Source organism: Bombus vancouverensis, chromosome 10 (genome assembly GCF_051014615.1).
Source record: "Bombus vancouverensis nearcticus chromosome 10, iyBomVanc1_principal, whole genome shotgun sequence".
NCBI lineage: Eukaryota > Metazoa > Arthropoda > Insecta > Hymenoptera > Apidae > Bombus > Bombus vancouverensis.
Window position 1 is genome coordinate 13,679,840 of NC_134920.1, and position 15,665 is coordinate 13,695,504.

The window sequence follows — 15,665 nt, forward strand, 5'->3', positions numbered from 1 at the left end:
TCCCATGAGCGCTTACTGTGCTAACGAATGTGAACTCATCTTCCAATCAAGTATCATAAATTTTTATTGTATCGTACAATACGTAAACTGTCGCAGATAATAAGCATGAAATTTGTTGATTGCGTTGACATCGCGATGCAAAACATAAATTCTACTCTATACTTATTACACGCTATTCCATAGTATACTTGAGGAGGATAAATACAAAGTCTATTGTTCCGTGACTTATGCCACCTAGCAGTCTTGTATTGCGCATTATATCATCGCACTGTTTGCTCTATCACTATTACAATGAAAATGGCTCGCTGTAAATCGCGTTGGCGCTGGGCAATAAGATATAGTTCATCGTAGAGACGTCCAGGTAACTCGTAAAGAAAACACCTATCTAACTGCACCAACTAGACTGTCTCTTTGTCTTTAACGTCTGTAAAATACGATAATTCGTGTTTGTATAACAGACGGTAATAAATTATTCAAGAGTACCTAACAGATATGTCAATAAATATTGGATGATTTAAAAATATTTAATTAACAAACGTGAGAATAAGAAACAGGAAATTTTCATGACAGCTATTAAAATGTAAAATTACATCACGTATGGAATTTTCACTGTTTTTCGTTATTTTCGATTACACAATCGTAGTAAACTTTTCGTTAATATGCGTGTAATACACGTGTAATATGCGAAAAAATGTTGGAAAACCAATTGCCTAGAAAAATATCGTAGATACATAGATCGCACAATGGATCAGTGCCTAATTATTCTACGCTATCTTCGATGAAAATTTACAACCCAAAAAGTTTTACTTGAAATTAAAATAAAAAACCAAAATCTTGAAACGATGTATGAAAAACAAGATCCACCGATCAGTTTCAGCAAATATACGTATCTGAAAAGAAGAAGACGGTGCTCCCGTTCAGCCCCGGAACGTAACGAATCTTCGCTTTCGATGCACGTATTCGCTCGGGACCAAAAATCGACCACACTTTCTCCATTTTTCTCGTCCGATCGGTTCGAATCGGCTCACCATCGAGAGCGTAACTTTTCAAATTATTCTAACCAGGCGCAAGGAGATCGTTAATCGGGATGAGTCAACGATGATCCTCTCACGGGAATGATGCCTTTGGCTGGTTTCCATCGAGGCGGACTCGGACGAGTTCGTTCATGGTCCGCCGAAGCCGATATCTTCTCCACGGGAGGGACACAAACGTAATCGCGTTTATTCGCCAACAGGACATGAAGCGCACGAGGGGGAGAGGCCGGGACCGCGAAATGTTCAGTCACCGGTCGACTTGGCCGCGCGTAAGGCGCTCGCCGTAGCAAAATGTCGCAGGCAATATTCGTGAAAGTCATTTACATCGTTGCTCCTTACCGAGTCGGGTACTCGGTGACGTCAACTTCGATTACAGCCAAATTCAATGGCAAGGTCTTTGGCCTCGCCACCTCTTGGTATTGAATTAAGGTCAAAGACAGCGAGAAGAGTCTGCCGATACATGCTGTCAGCCTTGGCTACTGAATCTCACGAAGATGCAGGTAAAGCGTACGTATATATCGTACATACGTATGGCAAAATTGCAGAGAGTGGCAGAAAAATGGGCCATCGTTGGCTACTTTTCACCTTCATTGGTCCCTTTTTCTATACGGTGCGATATAATGGATAAACAGAAGATTCGCCTGTCGAGTATTCTACCCTCTTTAATTATAATCTATCATTTCGAAATTGAAGACAATTTCTTATCGAACAAGTTTTTATTACGCTTTGTATAGCAACGCGTATAGTAACATATTCGTAAGACGATTCTACGAATATTCAGGTATTTTCGCGAGTAACTTGCCAAAGTAAGGATAACCGGATAACCTAAATACCCCTGGAATTCACACGCGGTGAAATAATTGCGGCCGGTTTCGCACACGAGCACGAAGAAGAACTTTATTACAGAGACAATTGAAAGCTATTTACGACGCAGCGTGATTTAAGAAGAGCAAACGAACAAGCTGAAAGGGATTCCCCGTGCGGTAACAACAATTCATGGTTTAACTTTGTGTGTTGTTGCACGCGGAAAGAATTTGCTTATCTAATATCTCTCGGTTGCTCCACGACAAAGGACAAAAATACCTCTCTCATTTCGTACAATGCATCGTCGCTGTGACCGAAGAATAATGCACACGAATGAAGATAAAAGGGAAAATAGAAGAACGAGAAGCAGTTAAAATAAAAAGGATAAGAGGAACGAATGAAACGTACCGCGGGATAATTCTGGAGGTCGGAGTTAAAAGCGTGGGCGAGGATCAAGATAAATCATTTACATGCGCTTTTATACTGTGCCGCGTGTTTACACGCCTACGGGACCTGTGTATTAACGACACTTTAACGAAGGTACGCGGAAAACCGCGAGATAACGAATCGAAATTTTTCTTAAAGAGTCACGCTCTAACGAATAAGACATGTAACGCAGCTACTTTTAGCTACTTTTTATTCTCTTCGATCGACAGGTTTGTTAGGGAAGTTTGCACGATCAAAATTCCCATAAGCCTTGTTCAGATTCACCTACCTGAATTCACGCATTCTAAAGCTACTTTACTAATCCGTTGTTTCTACCGATGACTCAAAATATTCTTTCGCGTTTCTAAGTCTGTTCTCATTAGTCGAGTCTCTTGATTTCGAAATTTCTTTTATTCGAATACAACCATAATAGGATAAAATACGACTATTTGAATCACAAGTCTGTATAATATAAAATATAGAATATAGTCTTCTTCTCGCGAATAAGCTGTTAAGCTATTCGCAGAGCGAAGATTTAACCGAAATAAATGACTGACCCTGCGTGAGTAAAATTCCAATTATAGGAATATCTTTATTTCCTGGACGATATGTGTTATACATACGCATAAAGATACATTTAAAGATCCTGAAACTTTTCAAAATCTTAATCCGTGGATTTCGAAACCGAGAACCGGCTACTTGAAAGTATAACATTCGACGCGACGCGACGATCGGTTTGTATCGAGAAGAAATCATAAGTATGTAAATAAAATCGATTGTAAAAGGAATAGATCGGTCGAAATTCCGATACTCCTTCGCAATACCACTAAAATGGTTCCAATGTATAGATATAATAACGCTGGATGACCGTGCTCGAACGTTAAATTATACAGACAATAAAGTTTAAGTATACGGTTCGTGGACTGCTCAACACCTTAGCTGACGATACAGCTTCAAGGATCGAATTTATTCCCCGTTGCTTCTATAATTATTTACGATTAAATGAATTACATAGTATATTATTATACGTCGTTTCGATATCAAAACGCCTTTGTTCGTTTTCCGGATTATTGTATTTTTCGAGATCCGAGTCCTCGCTTTAGTCAATTCGCTAAGGGTGCAATCGAGATAATCGATGTATACCTCCCACAAGATTGCCGCGTGCTCAAGGAGACGCATCGTGTAAAGGGTGCTGAATATAAATTGATTTGTCCGAAGAAAAGAATTCTTCAAAGTTGTTCACATTACGATAGTACGAGTATACATCTCCCTCTCTTTATATTTTTGTCCGCGCTCTTTAAAACGTAACTTCGTGCTTTAACGCGATAATTACCGCGATTCTTATGAATAATTTTAATATAAAACTATCCTGCTCTATATGAACAAATCAACTAAATCTTCGTAGCCGGAACAATCGCCAAAAGGTACCGAACAGCGGATGAAAGAAATTTGAGTCCTTTTTAAATTGAAAAAAAAATTAAAAAGAAGTTATCCCGTTGTAAACAGTGTACAAATACTTTCTATACCGACTGTATGTTTGCTGGTGAATATACGTACTTCTTTATATGACAGTCTATCGTACTGTACTATACGTACTGTCGAATCACTTTTTAATCCCATTAATAATACGTACTTCATCCAGAAACTTTCTACCTGTTATGGATATCGCATTATTTTAAACAATTCGATATAATGTATGTATGTGTACGTATATTTCATTCATCAAAAGTTACAAATATATGTAAAAATTCAAATACGTAGTTTCGATGTTACAACTGTTCCTACGACCGTCTGACAATTGTACACTTTCAAGCTCCCGACGACTTATATCTCATCAGTGACGAGGGTGAAATTAATTTGGCATCTCAAACGATTTATAACGTCGAGACATTTATCATCGGGACCAATGGAACGCATCGAATCGTCGTCAGTGTGAAATTATTCGAATAACCTGACTACGCAGCAACCCTGATTCCTGATTCACCTTAGGGCGTGGACGTTGAACGAGGGTTGAATGCGAGGAAATGAACCTTGAAATATAGTTTGACGTAATAGATATTCGAGCGCAAGGAAGTTGTACATTAAACGCGGTAAAAGTAATGAAGAATTACTTTGAAACGGGCGTGCCTAGAACTGGTTTCCAATCTGATCGAGAGTAATGTTGCGTCCGCGAGTGCCGTTTTATGAATGAAAGTCCAAGTTAGTCTACCGTTAGTAACTGTCCTCGCATTTCGAACGTTCGAAAAATTGGAACGTTAGCCAGCCATGTTGAAACAGCTTGTTAATAAAGGACCACAGGTATGATCAGAAATTATTAGAAAGCATATTCTTTCATCTGTAAAACGATAACGATTCCTTCGATTTTACGTATAGTACCGCACTTTGAAAGATATGAATTTTACACGCGTTACGTCCTTTTCGTTTAATTTCCATGATCAAATTGCTCCATTAAAGCAATTTTGTGAGAAACTTTAATCTTGCGGTCTTATTTTTTGCTCTATAGCTATTTATGTTGAAGTATAAAATGTTTGAATATTATTTAGATGGAATTGTCTTGTTTGAAAAAATGACATTTCACGTTCGTCAACCCAATAGTATAATATTATCATCATCATTATCATAAAGGATACCACGTAGATACATATCTGAATCTCTCTATTTTTTTTCTTTTATCTGACAAATAATTTACAATTGTAAAATGATAATTTGACATATTATTACATCGCGTATTTTTTCAAACTAAGTTTTTGACTTTTTGATTTACTCAAACACTTTGCTACCACTTTTTAAATAATTTATGCCCGCTACAATATTAGGTTTACGTTGAAATAGACCCCGTCTTTCCACTTGTAGCAATGATAAATTTAGATATGTCTTTAGCAACTTTCATATCGTGTTTTTGAAATTTAAATTTCTGTAAGACAATCTTGCGAACATCCTGATTATTTATGACAGTCAATAACGAGGTTTTAACGCTTTTATTAAATCCCTCTTTAATATTCAACATGTAATTTGCAGCAATTTTATTTTTTAATACGATTAATAATTAACAATATGGCTTGATTTAACGAATCGTATTGAACCACCAAATTCAAATTTCTGATAATTCACATGCACTAACCTAATGCAAATCTTTGCAATATATTATGTACATATATAATATTAACGTAAAAAATATTTGACAAATACACAGTTTTAGAATGGTTAATTTTAATCGATAGTCATATTAACAAACTATAACTAGCAGATAACTGGGAACTCTTTCATTTTACTGAAAACAAAACTTTTAAAAATAGTTTTTCAAAGTTTTCATCGCATTCCAGCTTTGATGCGTATCGAATCATTTCGAACATGTGCTAACACGTAAAGAATATATTATTCGATAATGTATGAAACATCAGGTTACTAAGAGCATAAGATACGGACGTTCGTACTCGTGCTTATAATTGCCTACGTGTCTTCTTCGTTTTGCCCTATTCCTTTCCTTTCTTCGAAAAGAAACAAATATGCGGTAAATGTAAATGTAAATGTATAGATGTAACAAGGTATCCTATGCGTGGACAGACAATATTAGAACCACCTTTCTTCCACGCAATTATGATCACTCTGCCCAGTTTTAGCATGCACGCTTGGCAACTTGACAAATGTACGAACATAATACATAATAAAGAGGTCAGTGACATTCATATAGGTACCATTGGTCGTAAAGTTTTCGCGTTTTGTACGACAGAGGTGCGCATTCCTTCGCGCCTAGTAATGGTCAAATAAAAATACGCGTGTTTCAGACACGCCATTATGGTACCTGGAAACGACGCGACGTTAGAAGAACTCTCACTTCCAACCCGGTTTTGTAGGACAAATATAATTGATCGAGTTGTGTAACGGGTGTGAGACTCAGCTGAAAATGACTCCGAAGCACGAACATTTGTTATGATAAGATGCTGTGTTCTGCCTTTAGCTTCAGGCATCATTTTATATCCGTTGTTTACAGTTATACAATGTATTCAGTGAGTATGTAATACTATTCATAGCGAACAATAAATCAGCCAGTTCATATGGAGTCTCTGATTGAATATCATAGGTACGAATTACAGGCCGGTGGTTAACGAATGTTTGTCTGGTATCAACTTTAGATACTGAAATACCTCTGGTAAAAGGTTTCAATATATTTGTGTTAAAATTGTAATGATAATAACTATGTGTATACTTCGAACTATTGTATAAATATTTATCATATAAATATTAATAATTTTATTTTTATCGATCATTTTTATTCCGTTTATTTAAAAAACTTAATATTCTTCTTTTAAAAACATTTAGAAGGAAAACTTAACAAATTAGAGAAAATAGAAATATTATTCTATTTAGAGATATCGTATTATTCTTTCTAGAGATATTACATTTTCTACTAACAATGTCTAATAACATTTGTATTGCTAATATTTCCTAATTATTACTTTCAGCAGTATATTGATATTTTAATGTCAGGAAAAGTACTTTTTTTCTTTTTAATTTATTTCGAAAACAATTAAATTTCTACTCGACCGTTCTAATTAAAGTTAATTTATGTAGTGTCGAAAATACGCTACGAAAGAGAGGAAAAGTGAGTGATTATTCTTTCTTCGGACTGCTGTAATAGAGCACATAGTATTGTAGATTGCAAGATAGTAACTAATTAATTCTTACATTGCAATTATCGATCGCATTTATATGCAGCACATGAAACATTTCATCTATTTTTGTATCGATAGTTACTCAATAGGGTTACATAAGTGGTTTAATTAACTGTAATTTGTTTAATTAATTAAAATGGGATAGAACATTCTTCTAGTACAATTATGATAAATTGACGATCCCGCTTCGCGAAATACAGATACCTATTGCATATATGTATATGATTGCGAACCGTGCATTAAACATAAGACTATTTGTCGTAACTATAAGACGGAAAGGTTGAGGAAATCAATACATTATAAAGATTATGGTAATCGCATTAAATCCTTTCAGATTGTAGTACTCGTACAAAAAATAAGAATTAGTCAAATAGAAATGACGAAGCACTCGTGTATATATAAAGCATAATCTATTTTCAATTTTACACCTTCATCTTTCTATTTTTAGGTTCAATAATTTTCCGAGTTGGGAAAGGCGTTAAAAGAATTGTATTACAGAAACCGTACAAGGAAATGAATAATTGTTGAAACAGATATGTAAATATCAACTATAGTTTATACTGTTGTGTAATTTAATTAGAATTTTTCACCGAAAAGAACGATGACAACGAAACAAATAAAATGTACTTTCCAATGGCTATAGAGACAAATTGAACGACGATTCCGTTATAAACTTTACGTTCACGCGTAACCAAGAACTAATTGCAAGTTCCAATTTACGAATCGAACAATCAGTTTTAAAGCTATAGACATTCTAATCAAATTCCAATGTATTAAGAATATTTAATCTGTGCTTAAAGGTTTATCGACAAATTGCTAGCTTAATCAGGTAGAAATTTCAATACCTCGATAAAGTTTAGAGAAACTGTGTCAAACGGTACGTCAGATACGTGTTAATAAGAACGATAAACGAAGAAGCATCGTTCGTGCAAGTTCTTTATTATCATTGAGACAACAAAATGCACGAAATAAGATAACGGAGCTGATACAATGATCGACTACTACCACTATCGATATATCGAGCTTTCGACGTTATTTTCCCGCCATGAACAAAGAAGCGTTCAGTTCAAACGCGTGCTTCTTCCTTTTTCCCGCTAGATTTTCTTCGCTTGTCCGACGCGTATTGTCTTCAGGAACGACGATGAATGAGTTGCATCCGAACGATTCCCGCCAACAAAAAATTACATGGTACATTTGCTTGCCTATCTCGACACAGCTCGCAAACTCGCAGTCAATAGTAATTCCTTACTTTTACATTTACAATACGTTAGCACGCGTCTACTAATAAGCGAGCTTCGAAGCACATAGCAGACTGAACGCGAATCTGCCACTTCGATTTTGTAGTTAGAATACGCCATTCGTACGATACTTCTAACGTTCATTCGATTGAGAAATTATCAAACGCGCGCAGACAAAATTAATTCGGTTCTAGCAAATAACGTAGCTGTTGAATGTATGTATCGTAAAATAATTTTAGTATTTTTGGTTCAGAATGTCTACGTATATATACACAATTTGGAATAAAATTTCTACAAATAGTTCGTATCATTGTCTTCGGACTATTTGTTAGAGCGAAAACCAAAGTAAATTAATTTCTGTAACTGGTAGCTATTTTGTTTGATTGTCACAATTGCGACGATAATTGAAAATTACCGTAATTTCATTAGTTAAAGTAATTAGAAAAACTTTGTTCGTCATGGCTCCTTCGTACTTATCTACGTCTACTTACGCTCTACTAAAGCAGCGTAAGTACTTTATTTGAACTGTCTCGTCTGTGTTTGTGTAGTAAAGTACGATACATCGAAAGAGCAACCACAAATGATAAATGAGTGGGTAGCAACATTTTGAAACGTAGAATATTACTTCTCGTATAGAGTGCGAGTTTCATCATTCAAAAGGTAATTTTCGACTTTATTATCCCCTTAAAATAACTTTCGCTTTTAAAATAAGTACTTTGAAAAATGTAGTAGTTTACCAAAACAACATTACCATCGTTTTTTTTTTTTACGAGTTTATGCTACGTTATAAGCAATAAAATCATTAATCGTAACGTAAAAGTAATTGTACTGATGACACTTAACGATGTAGCAAATATATAAAGCTGTTTGCGTTCTAGTTTAATGTTAGACAGTAATACCGTTGTAAATTATGTTGTTAAAAAGCGATTAACGAAGGCACTGTAGACATAAGACAATTTATGCATAACTGTGAAACAGACCTTTCATGCAAAGAATTTTGTACTTGTGTGATTTAGGGGACGAATATTTCAGAGATAATGAATATGCTTTTAACTGATAAAATACAATAATGGCCAAAACCTAATATAGTATTTACCACTAATGGATCTATACTAAATGGATCTGTTAAGCAAATATATTATAATAATTGCGCCGTTATCGCATTTTTAATATTCAATAACATATGTATCACGACTAAAGCTTAAACATTATCTTTACGCTTATATTACTTAAAATTCCAATTCTTATCAGTCAATGATACTCCATATGTAACATATGTATATGTACAGTTCTGGAAATTACGCAATTTCAACGCAGCGACTTCCAATTATATCTACGGTATATCAGGTAAAAAAAGTATGCAAGTTAGTCGACCTGCTCCTCGTTGCACGCGGTATGCAACGTAAAACAATGAAGTCATTATTCATTGCGAACTTTACGCCGAAACAATTGACTTTCACAAGGAAGCGACCGTGGTTCTACGAAAACGTGCTTGCAAGTTCATTATACCTTTCGATCTAGGGGTTGATCCGTAGCTTGAAAAAAAAATTGGCAGTCCATTTGTGCGGTTAACGCATGTATTCTTACGCGGGGTAATTAGTTACTAATTAATAGCGACCGCGCCAAGGAATAATGGCCCCTTCCCACGGCGATTGCGATCAAAGATTCCTGAGAGATGATCATGGTCATTAAATCTTAAATCGGCTATGTGTAAGTGAACCTCGCCGTGGAGTGTTTTGTTTAGAAGCAAATTGAGGTGGGAATCGTATGATTATTATGCATTGTACGAGTTTAGCTGCACGGTCATTAACATTAATAAATGCGTCTTGTGCCAGCAGCGGAGCTGCCATGATACACTTTCATGCATTCTTTTTCGTTAAGCCTTAAAGTCTTAAGGACGCAGCGCTGCCGCCGCGCCATTTAAAAAAAGGGGGAAACAGTTAGCTCGCTCTCCACTCTCTAGACATTGTTTAAATTGTTTTCCAACCGTTGCGTTGGTCTTTCGTTATCCGCTTCTACATACATATCACAGTTTACAATGTCGCTCTATGCGATACTATCTCGTTCCGAGTATTTTATATTTCATATCTATCGTTAAGACTTTAACTTATTAAGACCGACTTTTACAGTTTCCATATATCGCATTTTTATATTTAAAAAACAAACGAACACTGAATAGAATATCGCTTTGTAGCAACACCAGATATATGTACGTATATCTATGTATTGCATCTATATACCTATCACGATGAAAATAGCTACTGTAGACAAATAGAATATATCATTTCATTGAAGAAGACAAAGTTTCGATCGAGTCGTTTCATTAACTCTTTCCAGCAGAATAACAGTATTATTCCCGTATGCTAAACTATGCAAAAATATGTAAATTCTGTAGGAAGTATTTTTGTGAAATAATATGTTAATTAAAACAGAGATATTTTGGGTGGTATTTAGATGAAACACTCACCTTCTTATGATTCTATTATATAACTTGGCATATTATAACGATGACGATTCTAAAATAACAAAAGAGTTTTACGATATTTGTAACGTGTATACTTAATTGTATCGACTATAATATTTTCATTTGATTTTACGTTTCGATATATGCTCTGTTTCTGAATTATGAATTTCTTATGTATTTAAAAAGGCTGCGTGCGAGATATAACCAACATTGTACTATTTATAGGATTTACACCGTTCAACGTTTTATAAAATACGTTCGTTATAGTTCATTTTTGTAATTATTTTCAAATTCTAGCTAGTAATTTTCTACTTTTAAATATTCACCTGTAAACATCCGTTAGCGCAACGCAAACCTTTCTTCGCGATAATTTTTTTTTGTTTACGACTTAAATATTTATCGCGCAATTTCGACAGATTTTTCTATGATTGTCGCGATCTACTCAATGCGTAGATATTTAAATCAATTCCAGTCGAACGTAACGGCCGAGATAGATCACACGGAGGGCAGAAATGTAGCGGCATAAAGTACTTATTTCATAAAGCGCCATGTTGCGTAGTAGACTTTGTATATGTATATTCGTCTTGCAATCGCGTTACTTTTTTGTTGCTTTCCTGTATTGAACGAAACGCTAAAAAGTATGCCAAGGCGAAATAAATAAACAACTATAATATACCGAGTATTGACATTCTTGTAATTATAAATAAAATTTATCTACTACAAAGCAAACTATGTATTTAGATACGAGTACGATAACAAATATTCCAGAAAGTTCGCTTTTCTTTCATTTCAAGTTAAAATTTCATATTTTCGTAAATATACGAGTATTTCGTAGATCGTACAAGTTTGAAAATACGTATTTTTGAAAACGTTCGATCGATCTGATTTATTTTCTAGTCCGATCGCGATATAGAAGAGAGATCGTAGATATAAAAGTATTAATATCTACGAGAGAGAGATTAGAAGAAACGATAGGGTATACAAACAGCAATAGTTTCGTCGCTTACCAATTTTCTATAGAACGTACAACTTGCCATTAATCCAACAAATTGCATTGAAAAGGAAGCGTAATGCCCTCCCTATATCGGCCAATATCACAAGATTTTCTATGAAAACCGCACCAGTGTGTCGAGAAATCTCGTCGTTCTAGTCATAGCAGAATGGAAACGGTAAATTTTACGATCCACCTATCACAAGTCAAGTAATAGATGTCACACACGTGGTGTCGCAGTTTCACGATTTCACAAACACTTAGCGCCGCTCTCGCTTTCACTAAACGATTCTCCGGCCTTTCCTATTCGAGGAACTCGTACTCTCTGGTCGAACTTAATCATAAACTTCACACAAAATCTGTTCCTCAATGTCAACGATCCGACACGTGGTATTTATCGAGTTCACAAAAAGAGCGTCACCCGTTGAACGCTCGTTCATTCTATTTCTCCGTTACGTAACATCGGAATTCTTGTTGCGGACTGCGGACCAAGTTCTTTTTCTCTGTACACGTCAACTTACACGATCTCTACGCGAGCACGGCGAGAAAAACAAAAAGTCTGTCTCGAGCGGTTCACCTAATTTCTGCTGTCCGCGTCCGGTGTCGATATTCGACCTTCGGCAGATCCAGTGCAACAGCCTTCCTCAGTGACGTCTAACAGTGTCACATTTACACGCAATGGCAAGAAGCGAATCGTTAGAAACACACTGTAGGTTTTATCCACGATCGAACGTTGTTTGTGGCACGAGTAGGAGAAAACACGTGGCCGATTGGTAGCATACGCGCGCGACCGAGCGCCAGCAACGTTAGTAGTCGAACGTCGGAAGCGGACTAAACGATACAAGGAACGGAATCGATTGCCGATCCATCGCCGCGGAAGCCAGTTGCCGCGGTTCCAAGCTGCCAACACGAGAAGCAAATCGGTACGGAAATCGACGAATCACGATTCTTTTGCGGTATCTTTGCCGGCATCGAATCGTACATCGGAACACGGGATGTGGCTGAGTTACTGCGGTACATCCCGTGGCTGAGCAGTGAGCACGTATCCAGCGTGATACGAACAAATCGTACGTGACTATCGAGGGATCGCGCGGATATAATCGCGCGAGCCAAGGTAATTACGTATGCGTTCGATGCAGCAAAGAGAGAGTTAGGGGCGAGCTGACGTGTTCGATCGACCGATCCAAAGATCCGGGAAAATTCCTGGATCGGGCCGCGCGATCCGCTGCATCAAGGTGCCACCAGCTGCGTCAGTTTCATACACGCGAAACGGACGAGGTAAAGAGGAAGGAAGAAAAAGAGACAGAGAGTGAAAGAAAGACGAGACCAGTCGGGACAAAATGCGCGCGAATACGTGGTTGATCGAAGGACCGAAAGACCGAAGGACCGAAGCAATTGCGTCAGATGGAGCGTGAGAAATTGCGTAAAAAGTCCGCGCACGACTATATCGATGCCAGGTGACGTGTGATTAGAATAAGGTCTTATCAGCGTGAGCGTGCACGAGGTACTGAGTACTGAACCACGGCACGAGGTGTGTATCCAGTGCCGGGCCCCTCTTTACCGTACCGAAGAGTGGAGGGACAGACAGGTGCTCCAGCTTCTGTCTGTCTGCCTGTCTGCCCGCCTGTCCGCCCGCCCGACGCGACGCGTTTGCTCCACCGTTTAGGCCCCGTTCACACTCCCCACGTTATCTTATGCGCTACCGAATGCGTTTTTTGAATGATGCGTTTGAACATCGAATTAGTAGCGCAGTGTAGGCCAGCACTCGCGCGTCTCGCGATAAATCCGCGCGGACTCGCGGAATATTCTTGGAAATTGGGACTCCGTTTGACTTGTAGCCAGATATATTATTTTTCAATCTTATCTCGTAGCCCTATAAATTTTTAATTAACTGGAATAGATCAGAGTGGAAATTGCAAAGCTTCAAAACGTATTTGTTAAAATGTTCAGCAGCGTACAAATTTTTAAAGAACGCCACATCTTATTCAGCTTTATCTTGATTGTTTAAGCTCTGTTCACACGTTTACGATCTCTTCAACATCTGACGCAATATTAAACACCTATATCTCAACGGTTCTTTCGAACGTTAAACTAGTTTCGTGATGTGACCTGCGATGTGTATGTGTATGTATATGTGCGTCGTTGAACATCAAAATGGTCTATCGGAAGATTTTTATTATTGGAACTTCGTCTGTTAAACGTCACGTTAAACCGTCAATTTGCTTAGATTTTTGTACAAACGCTAGTAGAATATAGAGAAATAGCAGTATGTACTGCAATGTTCGTTCTCTATTCGTATTAGTAGTTGAACAAGATTTTGTAATTTGACTTCGTGCATTTGTACCATATCTCTTATTCCAGGAATAAAATTTTATGAAATTTTGGAAAATCTTAATCCCGCCTTCCACAGCTGTACTCTACTACTTTTATCACAAGTGTATATAATTGTTTCCATAAGATTTGTATGCCCAAAATAAATACTTTTTATTCTGAGATTTCAGTTATTTTACGTAAACCACGTTTCTCGTGTAATCCTAAATTTTACCACTACTATCATACCCAAACTAATTAAATCTTTTATAATTATATCTTATATACGCTGTTACATATATTCTACGTTACTTGATATTGTGCTCTAAATTTCATTTTTGTAAGCTTAATATCATCCACTATATTAGCGACGTATTCAATTTTACTACCAATTACGCCCATAACATCAATTCCAATTTCAATTTCCGTACTAATTTTATTACATTTTTGCTTACATAAAATAACGAAACCAACATGTTTTTGACATGTCCTCATCGGAACGATAAAATATTTATTTATTAATACTATCGCTAAATCATCTAATCGTATCATTCGGATATTCCTTGGAACTCATGTCTGTACTCCTTGTTCTTATTTGTCAATTAATTATTCTAAGAATTAAACAGGAAAAATACAGAAACTGAAGTACGATCATAGCGGAAATTTATTCCTAAATATTACATCCAGTGAGACTATAATCTTTCAACGTTACAACTTTCCGCTTATTAAATATAAACGACCGTCGGTTAATCAAATGCCTATTTTCTTATTATCTGTCTATCATTATTTGGCAGATGCGTTGCATAAATGATTTTGAAAAATCGTTTGACAGATTTAGGTTTAACGATTATGCCGATTATAATGATATATTATGAATAGCAATTAAATGTTTGGTATTTCCTACAGATGAAAATACATATATGTCTAACTTGAAAGGTCAACGTATGTTTTATATTCATTGCAAAACTGTAAAATTTTAATTGACAGATCAATTACGAAATGGACGTTTATCTCGTTTCAGTATTTTTATATCAACTATAAAAATATCTTTAACATATTTTAACTGTTATGTTCTCGCGCATATTATATTAGAAACATTATTAAAACATTGTTGTTGCGATCGTAACTTCTATTTATTAGTAATTCTTATTTAAATAATAATAATAATAATAATACTAAAATTTATTTGAATTAAGTTTTAAACGATCTTATAGTCGAGGCAAATTTCAACTATAGTTCTCGGACAATAATTTCATTACCAAGACTTTTTAAATTATAATTGAATGTAGAATTTCTTTTAACTATTTTAATATCTAAATGTAAACTTAACAGATAGTAAAATAATTACGCATTAGATGTACATATTACGTTTATTTTGAGACATTTTGATTATCCATTGCATTTCAACAGATTGGTTTAGAAATTTCACGATAGAGGGCATAATACATCAACTGCATCAAATGCAAACCTAACACTTATTTGTAATATTAAATTATAATTAATTTTTTCAAATACATTTATTCATATGTTATAATTTAATTTCCGAAACAATTACAAAATGTAAAAAGATTAAATTTATAAATATTCTATAGCCCCTAAATCTATCTTTACACATGATACTAAATTTGTTTTCTTACAAATATATTTATCTTAATTGTTATTACAACGCATCTACATATAGTAATTATGCATATTAATTATTAACAAATAATTAAATTACTAAAG

The 15,665-nt window shown here is 35.7% G+C and overlaps 1 long non-coding RNA gene across 3 annotated transcripts in view; it reads right to left on the reverse strand.

The window, feature by feature from the left end:
- Positions 1 to 15,665, reverse strand: part of LOC117163368 (uncharacterized) — an 84,769-nt gene that overhangs the window by 54,881 nt on the left and 14,223 nt on the right. The window contains exon 1 of one of the 3 annotated variants that reach the window (XR_013059325.1): positions 11,667 to 13,306. The exons of 1 other annotated variant lie outside the window; for it this stretch is intronic. This is a non-coding gene — a long non-coding RNA (uncharacterized LOC117163368). Of the gene's footprint in view, positions 1 to 11,646; positions 13,307 to 15,665 lie in introns of those variants that run through there. One more of the 3 variants, XR_004465465.2, reaches the window with a different exon arrangement.